General features: G+C 44.7%; 1 protein-coding gene across 2 annotated transcripts in view; it reads left to right on the plus strand.

Moving 5' to 3' along the window:
• Positions 1–23548, plus strand: part of NOCT (nocturnin) — a 30804-nt gene that overhangs the window by 1617 nt on the left and 5639 nt on the right. Inside the window, exon 1 of one of the 2 annotated variants that reach the window (XM_063664135.1) lies at positions 15369–15434. The exons of the other annotated variant lie outside the window; for it this stretch is intronic. The gene's annotated coding sequence lies outside the window, so the exon portion shown is untranslated. Of the gene's footprint in view, positions 1–15368; positions 15435–23548 lie in introns of those variants that run through there. 2 annotated transcript variants of the gene reach the window in all.

The raw sequence follows: 23548 nt of genomic DNA on the forward strand, positions 1-23548 counted from the left end.
TCTCACTCTGTCACCCAGGCTGGAGTCTAGTGGCACGATATCGGCTCACCGCAACCTCCGCCTCCCGGGTTCAAGCGATTCTCCTGCCTCAGCCTCCCGAGTAGCTAGGATTACAGGCGCCCGTCACCACGCCTAGCTAACTTTTGTATATTTAGTAGAGACGGGGTTTCACCATTTTGGCCAGGCTGGTCTTGAACTCCTGACCTCGTGATCCACCCGCCTCAGCCTCCCAAAGTGCTGGGATTACAGGCATGAGCCACCGCGCTTGGCCGTTTTACGTTTCTTTGGATTTTTTTTTTTTTTTTTTTTTTTTGGAGCCTTCCACTCTTGATAGTTAACATCATTTTTGTCCTGTGTACCTAAGATCTTGTAAAAGTGAGGCCTTAGTTTCATCAAGAGCTGTTTTCATACATCATAATAACTACCCTGAGTTTTCCTTTTTTGCCACCTGTTTCTGCCTGGGCACACATTACCATGGCCACAAATTACATACAAATTAATTATACTTTTAAAATTGATAAATTTTTTCTTTCAAAACTAGGCAATACATAACTTTTTTTTTTGAGACGGAGTTTTGCTCTTATTGCCCAGGCTGGAGTGCAATGGCGCGATCTCGGCTCACCGCAACCTCTGCCTCCTGGGTTCAAGCGATTCTCCTGCCTCAGCCTCCCGAGAGGCTGAGATTACAGGCATGCGCCACCGTGCCAGGCTAATTTTTGTATTTTTAGTAGAGATGGGGTTTCTCCATGTTGGTCAGGCTGGCCTCGAACTCCGTAGCTCAGGTGAACCGCCCGCTTTGGCCTCCCAGAGTGCTGGGATTACAGGCGTGAGCCACCGCACCCGGCCTATAAAATTTTTAAAAATAGGCCGGGCGCGGTGGCTCACGCCTGTAATCCAGCACTGTGGGAGGCAGAGGCGGGTAGATCACCTGAGGTCAGGAGTTCGTGACCATCCTGGCCAACGGGCTTGGGCGTGGTGGCACTCGCCTGTAATCCCAGCTACACCGGAGGCTAAGGCAGGAGAATCATTTGAGTCTGGGAGGCGCAGGTTGCAGTGAGCCGAGATCGCACCATTGCACTCCAGCCTGGGTGACAAGAGCGAAACTCTGTCTCAAAACAAAATTAATAAAAATAAAAAATATATATATATATTTTTAAAAATGGTCATCTGGAATGTGATTGAAGCCAAGACTTTAAACTCTATTCGCATTGTTGGCGGATGTTTAGGTATTTCCCAATCTAGTATCAAACTCCTGGCCTCAAGTTATCCTCAGACTCTGGAGTAGTTGAGATTTGCAGGTGGAAGCCACCATGCCCAGCTTAGTCATTTTAAAATTAGGATGTTGAATTGGTTGCTGGAGACCCTGAACTATACTGTTCCTTAGAGTGAACTTGACAGTTAGATTCCCCACCCCCACCCCCAATTTCGTAGGAATGTGGTACATTGTGAAATAACTGCCAGAATGTGTATACTGCCTGATAACTTTTTTCTTGCTGGAAATTTTAAGAACAACGTTGTTAGAGGTTTGAGGTAGGAAAAGTAAAAGAAAACCAGGTGATGTCTTCTGTACCAGCTTGTATCATAAATTCCCTCAAAGTCTCAGAGGCATGGTTAGTAGGTACCTCCTCATGGGAATACTGTTAGCTTGTGTAAAACAGAGATCGCTGTGTTATCTGAGTAATTACTGTTACCTGAGTAATAATATCAGGTCAGATTGGAATGTTGGGCTTTTGACCCAAGAAAGTGTTTAATGAACTTCTTTTAAGAAATCCCCTGAAACCCCCTAGTTTTACAGATAAGGAAATTGAAGGACTTTATGGTACTTAAACTTTTGTAGGCGGTTACTATAAAGTCTAGACAATTTTCCTGTTCATGCATTTTTAGCTTCAGCAGCTTGTTGGAAGAAACATGTATGCATTGATTCATTCATTGCTTGTTCACTCATTCCAGATCTTTACAGAATGTCTCACACAATATAGGTGCTTTATTATGGGAGGTAAAAACAACATGAGCTTTAGTCAGTCCCTAAGGAGTTTACTGCCCAGTAAGAGATGAGATTTGCACAAAGAAATGGCTGTTTAATGAAATGAAACACCTTTTATTCTCTCGACTTGGAAATGGCACAAGGGTGCAGGAAAGCAGGAAGTCCCTTTTAGGCTTCTAGAAATGGGTGGCATTTCAGCTGGCTCTTGAAGCATGGTTAGGATTGGAAGAGATTACTATAAAGCATTTTGTTTGGAAAAAGCAGGAATAAATGCAGAAAGGCATGAGACACAGATGAGGGAGGGTGAGAGAAGAGGCACTTTGCAAAAATGGACATTGTTTTCCAAAGAGCCTCAGAACCAGCACTAAGTGCTTTTTAATTTTAATTTTAATTTTAATTTTTTTTGAGACAAGGTCTCTTGCACTGTTGCCCAGGATGGAGTGTAGTGGCACCACCTCTGCTCACTGCAACCTCCACCTCCCAGGATCAAGCAATTCTCCTGTCTCAGCCTCCCGAGCAGCTGTGACTACAGGCACACGCCACTGTGCCAGGCTAATTTTTGTATTTAGTAGAGACAGTATTTCAACATGTTGCCCAGGCTCGTCTCGAACTCCCCAGCTCTGGTGATCCACTGCTTTGGCCTCCCAAAGTGCTGGGATTACAGGCGTGAGCCACTGCGCCCAGCCTATGAAGTGCTTTTTTAAAATGCAGATTCTTGGATCCTACTGTAGACCTATTAAGTCTGAGTCATTCATGATGGGTCCTGGATTCCACATAACCAAATGAAATGACAAAAAGAATAACTCCAGATTGTTCTTCTATGCCCCCAAATTTGGACATCTGGCACCCATATGTGAGAGAGACATTGAAGGGGCCGAAAGCTCCTCTCCACTCCTGAGCCTTATGGTGGGGAGTAGTGAGTCCCAACAGCTGTCCACATTTGCTAATCAGTTCCTGCATAACTTATGCCCCTTGGCAATTGGTAGTTATTGGGAAGATAAGTACAGTCCCTTTGGAGTTATCAGATTCCAGGTTGTTAGAATTAAGAGGTGACCTTGGGGATGATCTCAGTGTTTGGCTTTCTTTTCTCAAGGATAGCAGCCCCCATAAGAAGTAGCAGTTGCCACAGTTACTGTACTGGATGAAACACAGTTGGAAGTCATCCGTGGATTTATAAATGCTATCCTCCACATCCCTCCTCCTCAGAGAATGAGGAGTTGGCTGAACTACTGTTCTCTACCATTAGAACATTTGCTTTTTTTCATGGTACAGTTTTAAAGGCAAATGCCACCAGCTCATTTGAGAAGGCAGCTTTATTTAATATGTCCTTTAACTATGTGAGTAAACTGCTTATGAGAGAGAAGAAACGGGAAAGCTTGTAATTATCAAGCTGCTATGGAATAAATTGCTTTCCTTGTGGGAAGACTAATGTATGATTTTTCTGTTAGCATTCAATGGCAACAGTTTAAACATGGTGAACTGGGGTTCTTTGGGATTAATAACCATGGCTCCAGATTCACATTCCACACACTTTTAACATTTGTAAATCATTTAACCTTGCTTGCTGTCTCAACACTAGACTTTACCTAGAACAAATGAATAAGATGAATTGATAGCAATTTATCCACAAGCTTTATTGAACAGTACATGTAAAAGGCGAGATGACTAATTGCAGTGGGAGTTGAGAAGAAAGAGAAATCAGTGTGGCTGAATTTGTCAAGAAATGCTTTGCTTCGAATAGGTGAAAAAGGAGGGTGCTTTGGAAGGAGACAGGTTGTGGGTGGTGGGGGCAGGCAGAGAAGACCACACACACAATGCCTGGAAGAAGGTGGCGCATGCAGGAGCTGTGGCAGCTTCTTAGGAAAAGAGGTAGAGGCGGAATCATTTGGGACACTTGTTAAAATGCAGATTTCTGGCCTTTACCCATCTGCTTGATCAGTTTCCTGTGGAGAAGGCTGGTGGAGTGCGTATTGAACAAGTGCCCCAGGGGATTCTTCCGAAAAGATTAGGGAGTATTTATGAGCTCTGCCCCTCCTTTCCCCAAAGGTACTTATCCCTGGAAAGCTTGAGAAGCTCTGGAGAGGATTCTGGAAGATCCTTAAGACCTTTGGCCTGGCCGGGCACAGTGGTTCATGCCTGTAATCCCAGCACTTTGGGAGGCCGAGGCGCGGATCACTTGAACTCAGGCATTCAAGACCAGACTGGGCAACATGGTGAAACCCTGTCTCTACTTACATTAAAAAAATACCCAAGTGTGGTGGTGCACACCTGTACATCCCAGCTGCTTGGGAAACTGAGGCAGGAGAATCACTTGAACCCGGGAGGCAGAGGTATCAGTGAGCCCAGATTGTGCCATTGCACTCCAGCCTGGGCAACAGAGTAAGAGCAATACTCTGTCTCAAAAAAAAAAAAAAAAAAAAGGATCTTTGAGCTTGGGGCCTAAGGCAATTCAAGAGACCCCTGAGAAAGAACATTGACCCCCAACAAAAGCAGCTTTAAAAAATTGTATATTTTGTTGAGACGGGTTTTGCCATGTTGCCCAGGCTGGTCTCAAAATCCTGGGCTCAAGCAATCCTCCCACCTCAGCCATCCAGAAGTGCTGGGATTACAGGCATGAGCCATCACGCCCCGCCAAAAGCAGCTTTTAAGAAAGGGAAGAAATTCCAGGGCCGGGCACAGTGGCTCACGCCTGTAATCCCAGCACTTTGGGAGGCCAAGGCGGGTGGATCACCTGAGGTCGGGAGTTCAAGACCAGCCTGACTAACATGGAGAAACCCCATCTCTGCTAAAAATACAAAATGAGCCGGGTGTGATGGCACGCGCCTGTAATCCCAGCTACTCTCAAAGAAAAAAAAAAAAGGGAATAAATTTGCATATCAATGAAAGTTCAGTGAGAGGAAACTTGAGACTGACATTGTAATGGGAGTGTATCCATGTAGTTGCACAACTTATAGAGTGAGTAAAATAAGGAGGTTTCTATGATGTTTACTAAAAGAAAAGTGAGGCAGTTGTGTTCTGGCTTCTTGGAGTTAGGAAGGGAGATACAGCATCTGTATTTGCTGTCAGGAGGCACTGGTGACTAATTAGAGTGTTTTTTGTTTGTTTGTTTGTTTTCAGACAGAGTTTTGCTCTTGTTGCCCAGGCTGGAGTGCAATGGCGCAATCTTGGCTCACTGCAACCTGTGCCTCCCGGGTTCAAGCAATTCTCCTGCCTCAGCCTCCCAAGTAGCTGGGACTACAGGCATGCACCACCATGTCCAGCTAATTTTTTTGTATTTAGTAGAGACAGGATTTCACCATGTTGATCAGGCTCATCTCGAACTCCTGACCTCAGGTGATCCACCCGCCTTGGCCTCCCAAAGTGTTGGGATTACGGGCGTGAGCCACCACGCCCGGCCACTAATTAGAGTTTATAGGGCTTTGATAGCCACTTAAGTGGTGGTTATACTTCAGTAAATAGAAATTTGAAGGACAGTGTGCATGGGCGTTTAGCCTCATAGTAAACCTGTTTGGACTTCCATGGAAAGCAGCTAAGATACTTTTTATTTATTGTTATTCTTAGAATGGGAGAAAATCAGCCTTCCCACGGAGGGAGTGAGACGTCAAGTGAAAACCTTAGCTGTCCTCTGTCTCTATGTGGCCTCAAAGCAACACTTGAATCATATATTAATACTTAGCAAGGATTCAGTGTCAGGGATGTGAGCAACAGTGCCCAGGGGAAAGAAGGCTAAACAAAATTGGTACCATCCAATTTGAATGTCCCTATAACAATTTTTTTCTCCTTCCAGTATATAAAAAAAATGCATGGGTCCCATTCAGATCTTCTGGATTTTAATATCTCCACGTGGGGCCTGAGCATCTGCTGATTCTGACATAGGCCCCGGGTAGACAACAGCCACATACTGACAACACAGGCAGGCACCTGTGAGGAGGCTCGTTTTACTAAATGCTTAGAAGCCTATTCTAAGTCTCAATGATGTGATTCTCCTGTCCAAAAGTTAGAGACCACTGTTGGATTGTGGAGAGTTGTGCAGAAAGGAAAATATTTATTTTATTTATTGTAGAGACAGGGTCTCACTGTGTTGCCCTGGCTGCTCTTTTTTTTTTGTTTGTTTTGTTTTTTTGTTTTTTGTTTTTTGTTTTTTTTTTGAGACAGAGTCTCGCTCTGTCGCCCAGGCTGGAGTGCAGTGGCGCGATCTCGGCTCACTGCAAGCTCCGCCTCCCGGGTTCACGCCATTCTCCTGCCTCAGCCTCCCGAGTAGCTGGGACTACAGGCGCCTGCCACCGCGCCCGGCTAATTTTTTGTATTTTTAGTAGAGACGGGGTTTCACCGTGTTAGGCAGGATGGTCTCGATCTCCTGACTCGTGATCCGCCTGTCTCGGCCTCCCAAAGTGCTGGGATTACAGGCGTGAGCCACCGCGCCCGGCCAACCCCTGGCTGCTCTTGAGCTCTTGGCAAGTCCATGAAAGTAAGTGCTTAGAAGTTATGACGCTGCTTGGGTACAGTGGCTCACGCCTGTAATCCCAGCACTTTGGGAGGCCAAGGAGGGGGAGGGATCACTTGAGGTTAGGAGTTCGAGACCAGCCTGGGCAGCATGGCAAAAACCCCATCTTTACTAAAAATGTAAAAATTAGCCGGGTGTTGGTGGTGTGTGCCTGTAATCCCAGCTACTCGTGAGGCTGAGGCAGGAGAATTGCTCGAACCAGGGAGGTGGAGGTTGCAGCTAGCTGAGATCGTACCACTGTACTGCAGCCTGGGCAACACAGCAAGACTCCATCTCAAAAAAAAAAAAGTTATGATGCATCCAAAGTGACAATAAGAATTGTTCTGGAAGGATATCTGGGAAATTCCTTGGTCTTGATGCATCCTCTCCAGCTGTCTTCCTTTCCCTTTTCTGTCTTTCCTCCAACTCTGAGGTTCCAGTACTTAAACAGCTCTGTTTGCCGGTCTGCAAATATGCTTGTGACTGCAAATATCTTGTCTAGTATAGGGTGCAAAGTAAGTTACACTGCAGATTCTAATAATACCTGGGATATGATACTTTTCTATTTCCTCTTATGTGTTTTGCTTTTATGGATGCTAACTATCATTGAAGGTCTGCTGAAGGAAAATGTTTATCTTTCAAATCTTGTAGGTCAAATAGACTCACTGAGACTTATTTCTAGAATTAGTTTAATATTTTATTTTTTTGAGATGGAGTCGTCTTGCTCTGTTGCCCAAGCTGGAGTACAATGGTGCGATGTCAGCTCACTGCAACTTCCGTCTCCCGGGTTCAAGCGATTCTCCTGCCTCAGCCTCCCGAGTAGCTGGGGATTACAGGCCCCTGCCACCACGCCCTGCTAGTTTTTTGTATTGGGGTTTTGCCATGTTGGTCAGGCTGGTCTCGAACTCCTGACCTCAGGTGATACACCCGCCTCGGCCTCTCAAAGTGCTGGGATTACAGGTACCATGCCCGGCCTTGCCTCTGAACTTTTAAAGACCATTGTGAGTATTAATTATCTGTAAAGGCTTACAAGATTTCCTTATCTTTGGCATTCAAAAGGTCCATCAGGATGAATGTCTCAGCATCTGATGCGCCCATCCAATCTAAAGACATGCCTTAGCACATTAAAAGTTTGTGTCATTTCTCGGGTTATTTTGTCTACTGTATTGTCTCTTGTTCTCATGTTCTTGAACTCCTGTTAGATTGCTGGCCATATGGATCTATCCTCCGTGTCTATTCATCCTTTTTTTTTTTTTTTAATTATTTTAGAGACAGAGTCTCCACTTTGTCACCCAGGCTGGAGTGCACTGGTGGGATCATAGCTCACTGTAACTTCCAACTCCTGGGCTCAAGTGATCCTCCCACCTCAGCCTCTGAAGTAGCTGGGACTATAGGTGTGCTCCACCATGCCTACCTACTTTTATTTTTTTGTAGAGACAGGGGTCTCAGCTCAGACTGGTCTCAAATTCCTGGGCTCAAGCAGTCCATTTGCCTCTGCCTCCCAAAGTACTGGATTACAAGCATGAGGCACCTAGCCAGGCCTCCATTCATATTTTAGTGTTTTTATCTCTTCTCTGTTGCATGAGATTTTCTGAAAATTTTTGTTCTGCAGTCATTTTAAATTCCTAGACATTTCTAGTTGTTTAATTGCTCCTTTTTTCATAGAAGCTTGTTTTGTGTCTATAATGTCTCTCGTACTTTAAATATATCGAGATGTGTGTGCCTGTTTCTCCTTTAGGCCTCTTTCCTGGAGAGGAAGGGAGTTTTGCATGTTGTTTTATTTGTTTGTGTGTTTTTTGAGACGGGGTCTTGCTCTGTCACTCAGGCTGGAGTGCTGTGGCGTGATCTCAGCTCACTGCAGCCTCCACCAACCTGGTTCAAGCACTCCTCCCACCTCAGCCTCCCAGGTAGCTGGGACCACAGGCGTGCGCCATCATGCTTGGCCCAATAATACAACAGTTACTGTATTTTTAGTAGAGACAGGTTTTCCCCATGTTGGCCAGGCTGGTCTCAAACTGCGATCCGCCCACCCTGGCATCCCAGAATACTGGGATTACAGGTGTGAGCCACCGCGCCCAGCCAGTTTGCATGTTCTGAGTGGGAAGGTAATCTGGAGAGTGGGCAGCCAGCCTTCCTTGTTGAATGCATGAGGGGGAGCAGGCTGGTAACTACCTCCTTTGCCAAAGAAAGGAGGGTTTCCTTCTGTGTTCTTCAGTCCAACCCCTTCCCCGCTTTTTAAAACCATCCTTGAGTTTCAGAGTTAGCTCCTGATCTGGGTCTGCTTCTCTTTCAGGTCCATTCACCCTTGCAAGCCATTCTAAAGCTATCACCCATTTTCTTTGGGCTATTCTTTGGTTCTATGGAGCAACAAAAAGCCACCCTTCCCGGCTTTGTCTGTGAGAGAGGGGACGCGTGTAACTAGTGCCACCATTCACTTTCATTCTTGAATGAATTGCCCTAACAGTTACCCCCTCAGCTTCTCGTGCCCTTTCTATTTGTTGATTCAGCTTGGAGTTTCTTCAAGGTGCTCTTGGGAAAACCACGTTTACCTTTGGTAACTTGTACTGCCCTTTGCTTCACTCTGGTTTCTCTGTTAATTCAAACTTGTTTCTGTCTTCTTGGAATTCCTCCAAATTTTTGCTCCATTGATGTCATGCATCCCTTCTTGTTTTCCAATGTTATTGATGCATTGTTTAAAAAATTTCAAATAGGCCAGGCGTGGTGGCTCATGCCTGTAATCCCAGCACTTTGGGAGGCCAAGGCGGGCAGATTGCCTGAGGTTGGGAGTTCTAGACCAGCCTGGCCAGCATAGTGAAACCCTGTCTCTACTAAAAATACAAAAATTAGCCGCGCGTGGTGGCGGGTGCCTGTAATCCCAGCAGCGACTCAGGAAGCTGAGGGAGGAGAATTGCTTGAACCCGGGAGGCAGAGGTTTCAGTGAGCCGAGATGGCGCCGTTGCACTCCAGCCTAGGCAACAGAGCAAGACTCTGTCTCAAAAAAAAAAAAAATTTAAATATAGGTACTTTGTTTCTTCAAGATCTTAGGAAGGACAGAAAGTAAATGTATTTTCTACTTTGCTATCTTGGCCTAGAACCAACCTGCCCAATGATATGCAGTATATTCTTTTTTTAATATATGCCTTAATTATTCAAGCAATGCTCTGGGAATTTGTATATGAAAATTGTTTCCCCTCCTTTTTAAGTGACTAAACATCTTTTATTGGTTTTATGATATATATACAAATGGACTACTGGTGAGCATAGCTGCCTTCCAAATGGACTATACAATTTTATTTTTTATTTATTTTTCTAGATAGAGTCTTGCTCTGTCACCCAGGCTGGAGTGCAGTGGCGCAATCTCTGCTGACTGCAACCCCTGCCTCCCTGGTTCAAGTGATTCTCCTGCCTTAGCCTCCCAAGTAGCTGGGATTATAGGCATGCACTACCACACACAGCTAATTTTGTATTTTTAGTAGAGACGGGGTTTCACCATGTTGGTCAGGCTGGTCTCGAACTCCTGACCTCATATAATCCACACGCCTCGGCCTCCCAAAGTGCTGGGATTACAGGCATGAGCCACCGCCCCTGGCTAATTCTTTTAGGGATGGGGGGTCTCTTTATATAGCCCAGGCTGAACTCAAACCCCTGGGTTTAAGGGATCTTCCTGCCTCAGCCTCCTGAGTAGCTGAGACTATAGGCATGTGTCACCATGTTTGGCTCATTATTTTAAAATTTTTCATACTTTTTTTTTTTTTTTGAGACAGAGTTTCACTCTTGTCACCCAGGTTGGAGTGCAGTGGCACGATCTCGGCTCACTGCAAACTCCACCTGCTAGGTTCAAGTTATTCTCCGGCCTCAGCCTCCCAAGTATCTGGCATTACAGGTGCCCACCACCACACCCGACTAATTTTTGTATTTTTAGTAGAGACGGGGTTTTTGCCATGTTGGCCAGGCTGGTCTTGAATTCCTGACCTCAGGTGATCTGCTTGCCTCAGCCTCCCAAAGTGTTGGAATTACAGGTGTGAGCCACCATGTCTGGCCTTTTTTTTTTTCTTTTTTTTTTTTTTGAGACAGGGTCTTCCTCTGTCACCCAGACTGGAGTGCGGTGGCGCAGAGACAGCTCACTGCAGGCTCAACCTCCCGGGCTCACGCAGTCCTTCTGCCTCAGCCTCCCAAGTAGCTGGGACCACAGGCGCATGCCACCATGCCTGGCTAAAGGCTCATTTTAATATAATCTAGAGCAGAGGTTGGCAAACTTTTTCCATAAAGAGCCAGCTAGTAAATATTTTAGGCTTTCTGGGCCATATATCTGTCGCAGCTAGTCAACTCTGCTGTTGTAGTGTGAAAGCAGCTATAGACAATATGTAAACTTTATTTATGGACTTTTTTTTTGAGACTGAGTCTGGCTCTGTCGCCCAGGCTGGAGTGCAGTGGCGCAATCTTGGCTCACTGCAAGCTCTGCCTCCCGGGTTCACGCCATTCTCCTGCCTCAGCCTCCCTAGTAGCTGGGACTACAGGCGCCCGCCACTAAGCCCGGCTAATTTTTGTATTTTTAGTAGAGACGGGGTTTCACCATGTTAGCCAGGATGGTCTTGATCTCCTGACCTCATGATCCGCCCACCTCGGCCTCCCAAAGTGCTGGGATTACAGGCTTGAGCCACCGCACCTGGCCTATTTATGGACATTAAAATTTGAATTTCATATCATTTTCACATGTCATGAAATATTACTGTTCTTAAGGTTCCCCCCCCCGCCAACCATTTAAAAATATAAAAGCCTTTCTTAGCTTGCAGGTAGCACAAAGACAGGATGCTGCCAGAGTTAGCTCATGGGTCACAGTCGGTAGATCCCTGATCTAGAGAGGACTCTGTACAGTCAGCAGAAGGCTCCTTATAGTTTCATATTTCCACTCACAACTGTAAAAACGCGTCATTTTTCCAAGTGTCCCAGAAACGTTAGTGGTAGGGGATCACCAGATTTTTAGGTTTTGCTTTCTCACGTTTTTGTTTCAGAGGATTGTGCTAGAAAAGCCCAGCTTGTGGAAATGATTTGTCAGCCCATAGACAATTGAGCACCAGTCGAACATGTTAAACTAAGCATTTATCATGGAGGGATTCCCTTCTCTTTAGAGAGCTTTTCCATATGAGTCTGTCCTGGCTGAAGGTATGGCTCAGTCTTGTCTGGATGACGCTTCAGCTTTCTTGTCTGGTCTGTGACTGCCACCTGGCAAAGAGAGGTTGTTTGGATTGTCACGCTCAGTCTAGGTGCTTGTATTTTTAGACACGTTAGGTTGAGAGTTCTGACCTTCACTTGATATCTCTGGTAATGCCAAGCGGGTCGTGACACTGCTTTGTACACTCTGTGCTGTGCCAGTGTGTATGTGCTGTGATGACAGTGACGTCGACAGATGGAGGAGGTGGAACTTGACCTCTGTTTCTTCCTGGCCTGAAGAATGGGCTGCTGTGTGCGCCCGGGGCTAGGCAGGACAGCTGCATCACAGTTGCCCTGAGGCAGTGTCGCAGTTGCCCTGCTGACGAGCAGCAGTCCAAGGTGCAGGTAACTTTCTCCAGGGCCAGCCCCCTTACTAGTTGTTCAATCTAGAGAAAGCTGTGCAGATACCCACTTCACCAGATGTGGGACAGAATAATGAAAATACATGGAAGCAGTCTGGCACATTATCTCGAATGTTAATAATAGCCTTCTCTTTTTGTTTTTTGTTTTGTTTTGTTTTGTTTTTTTTGAGATGGAGTCTTGCTCTTTCGCCCAGGCTGGAGTGCAGTGGCGTGATCTTGGCTCACTGCAGCCTCCTCCCAGGTTCAAGCAATTCTCCTGTCTCAGCCTCCCGAGTAGCTGAGATTACAGGCACCCACCACCACGCCCAGCTAATTTTTGTATTTTTAATAGAGACGTGGTTTCACCATGTTGGTCAGGCTGGTCTCAAACTCCTGACCTCAAGTGATCCACCCACCTGGGCCTCCCAAAGTGCTGGGATTACAGGCGTGAGCCACCACGCCCAGCTGAATAATAGCCTTCTCTTTATGCCTAGGAAAAAAGTGAGTTTTACAGAATGAAACAGAATAGCTAACATTTAGCTAATCACTTAGGATGTGCCAAGTACCTCTAGTTTAACTAAATTAATCCTCACAGTAACCAAATAAAATAGGTTACACTTATCTATATGAAGAAGATAATGAAGAAGCAGAGAGGTAAATAAGTTATTCAGGATCCTACTAGTAAAAAGTGGAGCCAGGATTTGAATTCAGGCAGCCTAACTTGAGTCCTTGCTTTAAGACTTTCTTGCCTCTGCGGAACCGCAGGCCAAACTTCCTGGAGAGAGCTGAGGCTTTAGCTATAAGGCTTATAAGCTATAAGGCTCAGTACTCGAGGCAGGCCTGGCATATTCAGTCAGTGGCACTCAATAACAGACTTGGAGACTTGTCGGTCACTAACTAAAATATTTGACTCCTGCCAGAAAGTAATATCTTCTTAACTTGGTACTTAGTTTATTTTTATTTTTATTTTAAATTTAATATAAGATATGGGGTCTCACTACGTTGCCCAGGCGGGTCTCGAGTTCCTGGGCTCAAGCGATCCTTCTGCCTAAATTGGCACTTAGAATCCAGTCTCTAGGATCTGGAAATTCATGTCATATAAGCCCACATCATGCAAAATTTGAAGGTGGCTGCATTCATTTGCCAGGTGGACCTTCAGGGGACATGTCACATTGCTTGAGTTTTGATTTTCTAGCTGATGGGTGAAAATCAAAAATTTAGTTTCACAAAAATTTAGAAAGATAGAGTTACTTTTTTTTTTTTTTTTTGAGACAATCTTGCTCTGTCACCCAGGCTGGAGTGCAGTGGTGCAATCTCGGCTCACTGCAACCTCTGCCTCCCAGGTTCAAGGGATTCTTATGCCTCAGCCTCCTGAGTAGCTGGGATTACAGGGCTGCCACCACGCCCAGCTAATTTTTTTGTATTTTTAGTAGAGACAGGGTTGTTGGCAAGGCTGATCTACTGGCCTAGAGTTACGTTTAATGGTGGCTTAGGACCTCATTTACACTTTTGAACCTTAGTGTTCTTATCTATAATGTGGTGTAAATAATGGCCAATGGGTTCTTGAGCAGGTAACTGGTTACAGCAAGTAAAAATGCTTGGTATACCATAAAATGCTCCACCAATAAAAGGCCTCCATCAGTGTTTGACAGAATTTCTTGGTACTTTGCTGTCACTTGCCGTCTTTTATTAACATTGTTTAAAGCACTGGGCTGGATCCTGGGGGAAATGGTAAATAAGGGAAACAGTCCCTTCCCTTGGGAGGCTTAAAGTCTCATGAGTAAAGGACAGAGATTGTATTGCAAATATCCAAGGGTACCCTAAGTAGGAAAAATGGGCCAGGTATAAGAAAAGGAGAGCCATTGGTTGATCCATAGAGCTAAGCCTGGTTGCTATGAATCTTTACCGATTCCTTCAATATATATTAAATAAATATATTGTATATCCAACATCCAGGCTGCTTTATGTTGGTGGTTATCTTGTGTGAATTCTCGTTTGTATTGAAGATGGCCAGGTATTCTGGAACCTACTCTAAGAAGGCTAATGAAAATCAGCTGCTAAATCAGCTTAGTTTTTGTGAGGTGTTCAACACGCATGGCCAGTAGATGGCAGCATTGGATTGCTGTTTTCAGGGATGCCTTCCTGTACCATTGATGGCTTAGTTTTCGTGTGTTGTGTGTGCTTCAAGGTTGCCTCGGGCGGAGGTTGATCAGCTTCCGTAGCTTCCCAGGTGCATACTCAAGATAATCCTGGCTTTTGCTTGGTTTTTAATCAGGGTTTTTGCCAGGCCACCGTTTCAAGACGCTAAACGCAAACTGTGAGAGAAGTAATTAGACGCTGAATGGTTTGGGCAAAGCCTAGAACAGGCAATTGGTGGGCAGCTAGAGGAAGGAACCCTGTGTGGAGCTGTGGAGAGTGGTCGGCCCTGAGTGACCCCCTTTTTTTTTTTTTGAGATGGAGTCTCACTCTGTCGCCCAGGCTGGAGTGCAGTGGCGCGATCTCAGCTTACGGCAAGCTCTGTCTCTGGGGTTCACGCCATTCTCCTGCCTTAGCCTCCGGAGTAGCTGGGACTACAGGCACCCACCACCATGCCTGGCTAATTTTTTGTATTTTTAATAGAGACGGGGTTTCACCATGTTGGCCAGGATGGTCCTCGATCTCCTGACCTCGTGATCCACCTGTCTTGGCCTCCCAAAGTGCTGGGATTACAGGTGTGAGCCACCATGCCCGGCCGGCCCTGAGTGATTCCTTAGTGCTATTAGGAGTGCTTGGAATGGTGGGCCCAGTCAGTTTGGGTCTCGACTGTTGGGGTTGTCATCCAGCATTCTAATTATTGATGTGAAGGTGTTTCACTGCAGCCCAACCGTTTTCCTTATGGTCAGCATTCTTAGGAACTTGAATTGTGATCTGCCTAGATTGCTTTAGAAGTGTGTAGTAATTGGTAGTATTAAGGGTGTATATATATTCAAATATATTTGTGATTAGCCCACTTGTGGGTTTTGTTTTGTTTTGGAGGGAGTCTCGCTCTTGTTGCCCAGGCTGGAGTGCAGTGGCGTGATCTCAGCTCACTGCAACCTCTGCCTTCCAGGTTCAAGCGATTCTCCTGCCTCAGCCTCCCAAGTAGCTGGGAGTACAGGCGCCCGCCACCACGCCCGGCTAATTTTTGTATTTTAGTAGAGATAGGGTTTCACTATGTTGTTCAGGCTCATCTCGAACTCCTGACTTCAGGTGATCCACCCACCTTGGCCTTCCAAAGTGCTGGGATTACAGGCATGAGCTACCACGACCAGCCTCCCACTTGTGTTTTTTAGGAAAGCAAACGTATTACCAAATGGGAGTTTACATACTGCTACTGTGTTTCAGAAATCTAAATAATCTGGATTCTCTGGCAGTTCTTCAAAGGCTGTTTATAAAGGTAAGAAGAGTTATATTCTTATACAGTAAAATAGCAGTGAGGGCTTAATAATAGTGGTACAAGGAATTAAGACATCCAGTTCTAAATGTATGTAAAAATGTGCTTATAGAATTAGTCAGTGGCAGGGGATGGGGTGATGTTGCTAAATGGACACTAGGCAGAAGAGATAAAGCTATTTTGATGTGCCTGTTAACTATATGAATTCTGTAACTTGTGTGTTGCATTGAGAGTGATGGCTGGCCCATTGCTGTGACTCACGCCCAATCCCAACACCTAGGAAGGCTGAGGTGGAAAGATCACTGAAGGCCAGGAGTTTGAAGCCAGCCTGGGACACTTAGTGAGATCTCGTCTCTATTTTTTTAAAAAAATTTTTAATTAAAAAAAAAATGAGAATTACTGTGTTTGTGAAAAATGAATTGTGAGCAGAAGCCAAATATGTGTGGAATCAAATCCAAAATTTCCAAACACATAAAATTAGACCTGAAGCCAATGTGAGTGCCAAATAGAGTTCAGCAGAGGTTTTGTCAAGATTTGGTACCTTTCAGTATCTTAGTTGCCACATGGGTGAATTATTTGTGCTGTCTAGCCTTAGGAAATAAGCTTCAAATATTGAGCTATTGTGAATGTTTGAAAATCTTTTTAAAGTCCTGAACAGCAACTCCTATTAAGGCATAAAACTTAAGTAGATGGTTTGAAATCCTGGAGATCAACATGTATTTATGTATGAAAGGAATATTTTTTAATGGTTGATACTCGAAAATTAAAAAGTGAATGTGAATTAGCTGAGGGTGGTGGCGTGCACCTGTAGTTCCAGCTACTTGGGAGGCTGAGGCAGGGGAATTGCTTGACCCTGGGGGGCGGAGGCTGCAGTGAGCCAACATCGCGCCACTGCACTCCAGCCTGGGGAACAAAGCGAGACTCCGTCTCCAAAAAAAAAAGTAAGTGTGGCCAAGCACGGTGGCTCACACCTGTAATCCCAGCACTTTTGGGTGGATCACTTGAGGTCAGGAGTTCAAGACCAGCCTAGCCAACATGGTAAAACCCTGTCTCTACTAAACATATAAAAATTAGACAGGTGTGGTGGTGTGTGACATAATCCCAGCTACTCAGGAGGCTGAGGCAGGAGAATTGCTTGAACCCGGAGGGGGCGGAGGTTACAGTGAGCTGAAATCACGCCTTTGCACTCCAGCCTGGGCAACAGAGTGAGACTCCATTTCAGAAAAAAAAGTTGAATGTTAGGCCGGGTATGGTGGCTGATGCCTGTAATCCCAGCACTTTGAGAGGCTGAGCTGAGAGGATTGCTTGAAGCCAGGAGTTCAAGACTAGCCTGGAAACAAAGTGAGACCCCTGTCTCTACCAAAAAAAAAAATTCTTTTAATTAGCCGGGGTGGTGGCATATACCTGTAATCCCAGCTGCTTAGGCTGAGGCAGGAGGATTGCCTGAGCCCAGAAGTTAGAGGATGCAGTGAGCTATGATGGCACCACTGTGCTCCAGCTCCAGCCTGGGCAATGGAGTGAGACCCTGTCTCCAAAAAAAAAGGGGAATGTTAAGTTGTTTTTTAAAGTAGGTGAGAAACAATGAGACTTGTTAACTCAGTTATTCTCTCATTTTGTTTTTTTGTTTGTTTTTTTGAGAGCTGGAGTGCAGTGGTGCAATCATGGTTCACTGCAACTTCCTAAACCTCCCAGGCTTAGGTGATCCTCCTGCCCTAGCCACAGGCACATGCCACCATGCCCAGCTAATTTTTTCTTTTTTTAATTACATCTAGATATGGATCTCTCTGTGTTGCCCAGGCTACTCTCAAACTCCTGGATTTAAATGATCCGCCCACCTCAGCCTCCCAACATGCTAGGATTATATAGCACATTTGAAATTGGCATAATAAGCGTATCTGCTTCCTAGGATTGTGATGAGAACTGAAAATATAGTTAAAGTTCAGGAGGCTGGGAAGTCCAGTCAGAGGGCTGGCATCTGGTAAGGGCCTTGTTGCTGTGTCATGCCATGGCCAAAGGTGGAAGGTTAAGAGAGGGCTGAACTCGCCCTTTTATAAGGAACCCACCCCTGGAACAGCACTCTCTCTCCCCCCCCACCATATTGGTATTAATCCGTTGATGAGAGCCATGCCCTCATGACCCAAACACCTCCCATTGCCCAACTCCCAACACTGCTGCTTTGGGGATCAAGTTTCTAATACATGAACTTTGGGGGACATGCATTCAAACCATAATAAAGTGAGGAGAAGAGAAAGGTGCCCCTCAATCTTCAGTCTTCTTTAGTTTACAAATTTAAATAAATAGACTTACTACATTATAGTCCCTAAGTGGTTCTTAGTAAGCCTTGGCACTGTGCTATAAGTATAACAATAATATGTAAAGTCTATCTAGCATTTACTTTGTTATTAATTCCCTAGCCCTGGTTTGTTTGCTGTGTTGTTGTTGTTGTTGTGGTAGTGGTGACAGGGTCTTGCTATGTCACCCAGGCTGGAGTGCAGTGGCGTGTCTCACAGTTCACTGCAGCTTCAAACACCTGGGCTCAAGTGATCCTCCCTCCTCAGCCCCACAAGAAGCTGGGACTACAGGCACGCGCCACCACACCCAGCTAATTTTTGTGTTTTTATGTTCATTATGTTACCTAGGCTGATCTCAAACTCCTTGGCTCAAGTGATCTGCCCACCTCAGCCTCCCAGAGTGCTGGGATTACAGGCGTGAGCCACTGTGCCCGGCTCATGTTCTCCTACTTCTCTGGCCATGTCATTTCATGTTACTTTTGCAGATTTCCCAGATCTCAATCTTCTGATCTCCTTTCTCTCTAACTCAATTCAGTCTTTTCTGTGCATTAACATCTCCCAATGTTTGTTTCCAGTTTGTAACTCTCTCCTGAATGTCAGTCATCTAATGTTGAACTATTTTCTGTAAACCCTGTCAGGTCTTCCTAACCACTGTAGTTGGCACCTCCATCCTTCTGGTCGCTCAGCTGGAAACTGTGGACATTTTTTTTTTAAGAGATAGATAGGGTCTTGCTCTGTCACCCAGGCTGGAGTGCAGTGGCATGATCACAGCTCACTGCAGCCTCAAACTCCTGGGCTCAAGCAACCCAGTTCAGCCTCCCGAATAGCTGGGACTACCAATGAACGCCACTACACCTGGTTAATTTGTTTTTGTTCTGTTTTGTTTTGTTGTAGAGACAGGGCTCCCAGTGTTGCCCAGGCTGGTCTCGAACTCCTGACCCTAAGCGATCCTCCTGCCTTGGCCTCCCAAAGTGTTTTGATTACAGGCATGAGCCACCACACCCAGCCTCCAGGTTCCTTTTTGACTGCTCTTTGTCACAAATCACATCCAAGTTATCAAAACTTGTTGGATCCAACTTTAGATTTATTGAGAATCCAACCACTTTCACTGCTGCCCCCCAGTTCACCCCTGCTGTCTCTTGCCTAGATTATTGTACATTTCCTCAAATGAGTTTCCTCCTGTCTGCCCTTATGTCCCTGTAGTATAGTGTAGTTTAAATATATCAGCCAGTGATATTTTCAAAATGTCAATCAGATTCTCCTCTTGAGTAGAATTCTCCAGCTGCTTCCCATCTCTGATAAAGGCCAAAGTCTTTAGATAGACCAGCAAGGCCCTACCCAATCTGCTCCCTCTCACTGCTTTTTCTCTGACCTCATCTCCTTTTATTCAGACTGTTCACACCACCATAATCCCGTCTATTTATCAAGCTTGCCACGCATGTTCCTCAGGGATTTTGCACTTGCTGTTCCCTCTGCTTGGAATGTTTTATCAGGTCTCCAGTGAGGCTATTTCCTTACCACCTCCCAGTCTCTGCTCAAATTCCATCTTTTGGCGAGGCCTCCTTAAGCATTGCATATCCAATAACAGCTCCCTGCCCACAAGCATTCCCCATTCCACCTTTTCCCTTTATTTTTCTCCAAAGCACTTTTCCATATATGACAGACTACACACACACATTTATATGTTTGTATATAGGGTCTTGTTTGTCTCTCCCCACTAGAAAGAACAGAAGCTCCATGAGGGCAGATACTCATCTGTTTTGCTCAGTGATATATCTCCAGGGTAGTGTCTGGTACGCAGTAGGCACTAAAACCTTTTTTTTTTTTTTTTTTCTAGAGAGATATTTATTTTTTTTTCTCTAGAGAGACAGTCTTGCTATGTTGCCCAGGCTGGCCTCAAACTCCTGGCCTCAAGTGAGCCTCCTGACTCAGCCTCCTGAGTAGCTGGAATTATAAGTGTGAGCCACTGTGCCTGGCTCCAACTCAAAGATTTGACAAAAAATGAATGAACAGCCATATGTGTCTGTGGTTTGAGTGGGGCAGAAGATGAGAGTGGCTACCCATGATGGACCAAGTGATATAGTCACAAATTAGAGCTTCATATCTAAATCCTATTTTTTCGAAGTCCTTTTCTGGTTACTCTTATTCATCCTGATTGTTTTAACCCTTATTACACCCTAGTGATTCTGCATAGTTAGCACCCAGTTTTTCTCTCATGAATTCATGAGTATTAAGCTTTCCCCAAATACTTGCCAATTTTTTTAGGGAAAATATCAGCACATATTTTATTGGCATAACTCAATAAAACTACATTGGCATAACTCAGTGACTTAACAAAACTCAGAGAATAGAGAAATAAAAATGTAAAATTAACATCCAGCAGAGAGATTATCCCAAGGACTATGGGATTGGATTAAATTAAGAAGATTAGAGTGTTGCCAGTGATGTTCCCACTATTTAAGAGAGTAAAGTGCAAAGAAGGTGAGTAAATTGCAGGGAGCACAGAACAGCCTGGCACAGGGGAGTCCCTCAGTAAGCTGTCTAGAACGAGGGTGGATGAGTAGAAATGCCTTTCAGGACCATCTGTATCTCTTTGTCCTAACTTCATGCTCATTATGCAACAGACTAATGTTTCCCAGGTACTTTAGTATTAGAGGGCTTGTCCCATGTCATGTTGTGGTTAAATACTCTGGCAGTCAGTGTTGCACCAGTCCACCTTGGGGAATATCTTTGGGTTTCCTGTAAGGTCTAAGGGGGCAGAGACAAGACTGTAGTAAACACTTCCTAATGATTCCCCTCTACCTAGTCTCTCATTCAAAATGCATCTTTCTCAGATGAGCTCATCTACAGTGAAACAAGTGCAAAAGGGCTATGCCAATAAAACTTGAAAGGCAAATTGCAGTGTATTATTCCATACATGAGTAGTGTTATCACACCTGACAAGAATTATTCATTGTTTTTCAAATATGAGTATAGAAATTCTGAATGAAACATGCTTTTTTAATAATTATTATTTTTTTATTTTTGTAGAGACAGGATCTCACTATGTTACCCAGGCTGGTCTCGAACTCCTGGACTCCAGGGAACCTCCTGCCTCAGCCTCCGAAAGTGCTAGGATTACAGGTGTGAGCCACCGCGCCTGGCCCAAGTTTTATTAATAGGAAGATATGTGTCTCTACTGCAAACAGTAGAGCTGTTATATGAGGAACATAGGAACATAGATTTGAAAAGTCTCCCCCGTTCTAACCCAGATGACTTTTCCACCTGATCTTGGAGAAATTAAGACCACGTAAGCCCTCATTTTAAAGAGAAGTAAGCAGATCTTGGCTGGTATGGTGATGTGCACCTGTAGTCTCAGCTACTCGGGAGGCTGAGGTGGGAAGATGGCTTGAGCCCAGGAGTTTGAGGCTGCAATGGGTTATGATCATACCACTGCACTCCAGCCTGGGTAACAGAGTGAGGCCCTTACAAAAAACAGGCCCTTTGGGGGGGGAAAAAAAAAAAGGCTGGATGTGGTGGCTCACGCCTATAATTCCCAGCACTTTGGGAGGCCAAGGTGGGTGGATCACTTGAGGTCAGGAGTTTGTGACCAGCCTGGCCACCATGGTGAAACTGTCTGTACTAAAAATACAAAAATTAGCCGGGCGTGGTAGAACACACCTGTAGTCCCAACTACTCGGGAGGCTGAGGCAGGAGAATCGCTTGAGCCTGGGAGGTGGAGGTTGCAGTGAACCGAGATGGCGCCACTGCATTCCAGCCTGGCGACAGAGTGAGACCCATCTCAAATAAATAAATAAATAATTAAATTTTAAAAAGTTAGGTAAGCAGGTCTAGAGAGTTGTGGCACAGCTAAATAGTCATAGAACTGGGACTAGAATTGCTCTTTTGAGGCCTTAGAATTTGGTCTGCATCTCAAAAGCTTTGTCTTCTGAGGGTGAATTTGTTGAAAACCACCAAGAGGCTCTGAGGCCAAATAAGGTAGATGACCAGATTTGATAATCTGCTATTAGTCCAAAATGAGCTGCCTTTAAGAAGAATGTTTTCCTTGAGAATTGTAGCGAATAGCCTATCAAATGCATCTCAAAAACTAGATCCCCCTAAAAGACAGCAGGGAATGATAGACTATCCCATATATATCTCATATATACACAGCAGTCTCAGAATTGCAGTGCCAGTACCACCACTACTAATTATGATCACTTAGACATAATTACTAATTATGATTGCTACTATGAAACTTATGAAAAAAGTTTAAAATTTTTTAATTGAAGATGCTTTTCTCATCTTGCCCCCTCCTTTTTTGGTGTACTACATCTTCATGTTCATTGTTGGGCCATATAGCCATTACATATTGAATTCTCCCTGAAAGTCGTCTTTAGAATTGATTTGCTAAGTATCTCTGTGTTTAGTGCTCTGCACCAGTTCTTATACCAATGTTTCTGGTCATTTTGGTCTGAAGCTTGTTCTCCAGTTCTAGGTATGGCAAATATTTTTTTTGAAGAAGGCTACATAGTAAATATTTAGGCTCTGTGGGCCAAAAATGGACCTGTTAATGTATTTGTGAGTGTGTGTGTACTTAACACATTTTTTAAATGTAAAAGCCGTTCTTAGCTTGTTGGGTGTGGTGGCTCATGCCTGTAATCCCAGCACTGAGATGGCTGAGATGGGAGGATTGCTTGAGCTCAGGAGTTTGAGACCAGCCTGGGCAACACAGTGAAGACTCCATTTCAAAAAAAAAAAGCCATTCTTAGCTTAAGGACTGCCAATCCTTGCTCTAGTAGATTCCTCATAAGGGGCTCATGGAGACAATATTCCGGTTTTGCTGGATATAAAATCCTTGGCTTACACTTTATGTATTTTAAATATGTTACTTCATTTTCTTCTCACATAAAACATTGCAGTTGAAGTCTGATGATAATCTGATTTTTTTTTACTAGACCACTTGGTGTTGGTCATTCTGGGTTGATACTCTCAAGTTTGCAATGTGTTTTTTTCAATATCTACTTTTTTTTTTTAAGTTTTCTTGATTTCTTTTGTTCCCTTTCGTTGATCTTCATCTATAAGAACTGCTATTACTCATATTTTGGGTCTTTGCTCATTTTTAGTATTTGTCACTTTCTCCCTTTTAAAAAAAAAACGCAATCCTTAGGTTTGACTCTGATCTTTTTCTCATTTCTTTTTAATTTTTATTGCTAATTCTTTTTGGTGTCTCATTTCTGAGTTTACTAATTCTGATTTAGGTTATTCTTTCATGTCTTGTATCTTTTTGTTTTGTTTTGAGACGGAGCATCGCTCTATTGCCAGGCTGGAATGGAATGGCACCATCTCGGCTCCCTGCAACCTCCTCCTCCCAGGTTCAAGTGATTCTCCTGCCTCAGCCTCGCGAGTAGCTGGGATTACAGGCGCCCAACACCATGCCTGGCTAATTTTTGCCTTTTTAGTAGAGACGGGGTTTTGCTACGTTGGCCAGGCTGATCTCGAAACTCCTGACCTCAGGTGATCCACCCGCCTCAGCCTCCCAAAGTGCTGGGATTACAGGCATGAGCCACTGCGTCCGGCCTCTTGTATCATTTTCTTTTTTTTTTTTGAGACGGAGTCTCGCTCTGTCGCCCAGGCTGGAGTGCGGTGGCACTATCTCGGCTCACTGCAAGCTCCGCCTCCCGGGTTCACGCCATTCTCCTGCCTCAGCCTCCGGAGCAGCTGGGACTACAGGCGCCCGCTACCACGCCCGGCTAATTTTTTTTTTTTTTTTTTTTTTTTTTTGTATTTTTTAGTAGAGACCGGGTTTCACTGTGTTAGCCAAGATGGTCTCGATCTTCTGACCTC

The sequence above is a fragment of the Pongo pygmaeus genome, chromosome 3 (assembly GCF_028885625.2).
Source record: "Pongo pygmaeus isolate AG05252 chromosome 3, NHGRI_mPonPyg2-v2.0_pri, whole genome shotgun sequence".
Classification (NCBI taxonomy): domain Eukaryota; kingdom Metazoa; phylum Chordata; class Mammalia; order Primates; family Hominidae; genus Pongo; species Pongo pygmaeus.